The sequence below is a fragment of the Cynoglossus semilaevis genome, chromosome 5 (genome assembly GCF_000523025.1).
Source record: "Cynoglossus semilaevis isolate Cse_v1.0 chromosome 5, Cse_v1.0, whole genome shotgun sequence".
In the NCBI taxonomy this organism is placed as follows: domain Eukaryota; kingdom Metazoa; phylum Chordata; class Actinopteri; order Pleuronectiformes; family Cynoglossidae; genus Cynoglossus; species Cynoglossus semilaevis.
In genome coordinates, this window is record NC_024311.1 from 10,743,172 (window position 1) to 10,744,407 (window position 1,236).

Here is a 1,236-nt window from a genome sequence, read left to right on the forward strand (position 1 = left end):
GAAAATAGATTGTGCAGCTGCGCATGTGTGGTTTCCTTTTTTGAGATCTGGTGGGTTGCGCTCAGGACAACAGTCTGCTTACAGCGTGACTGCGATGCAGAGTTCAATCCAGATGAATTAGACGATGAGTAAGACTGAACGTGGAGGACAGCGGAAAACAATGAGGCTGAAATGAGGAGGAAACAGAAGTCGGCTGCTCAGACTGTGTCTTGATTAATTATTGAGAGAGCAGATTCTCTAACCAATGACCCCGTTAAAGAACCACAAATTATTTAGCAAGCTGTCACATCAGAGCCTGGTGCAAGGACATGAAGCATCAGCTCACACTGAGGTATCATAGGAGGCCTGTGAATCAGAGCATAGGCTGCAGGAAGCCTGACACACATGGGTATTGATGGCTGTATTAGACAGATGAAAAAGATTTCCAGCCATTTTTCCAAACTGGATTGTTTTTGTTTAATATTTCTGACACTATTGGCTTCCTCTGTATTATATTGCTGTGACATTAAATTCCAAAAGCTGCAATCAGTGTATCCATCATCCATTTTTCAAAACATAATACCTAAAAAATTTTTTAAAAACTTTTTTCAGTAAAGCCAACTTGATACGCTCAGTTTTCCAGGTTATTTAAAATAGATTTTTTTTAACATTTTCCAAACTTTAAAAACTAAGGCTTTGCTCTGCATCTGCATGAGTGTTTTCACTTTCCACTAGTTATACGACTGTAAATACCCACAGTAAATTTCATGTTTGGCTGCAGTGTTGCTGTATTATGCTGCAGCGTCACCACCGCAAAGTCCTGCACTCGGTGACACTCTGAAATAAAACAGACTTGTCTGACACTCTGACTGTCACCGTGTTATTTTTGTTGCTCCTATACTTTCCACAGCCACTCAAAATGTGTTATAATTTCATAGCATGTCATGTGTGTGTGCGTGGGTGTGCGTGTGTGTGTGAGTGACTGAGAAAGGCTGAATGAAGAGACAGGGAGACTGTTAGTTCACATGTACACAGGTGTATATGTGTTCCTCTACAGTCTATGTGATAGGGAGTTAGCCTTGATCTTGTTAGTGGTGACTGGGTTCTCTGTGGACCTCACACACTGGGTTGTGGGTGTAATTGCCCCTGGCAAGGCAGCCTGTAACCATGTGGAGAGTTGTGGAAGAGGAATGGGGAGACGAGTTCGGGGCCTTTGTTTGTGGCAGCGCGCCCACGTCTGGCTCGGGGGGGGGGGGG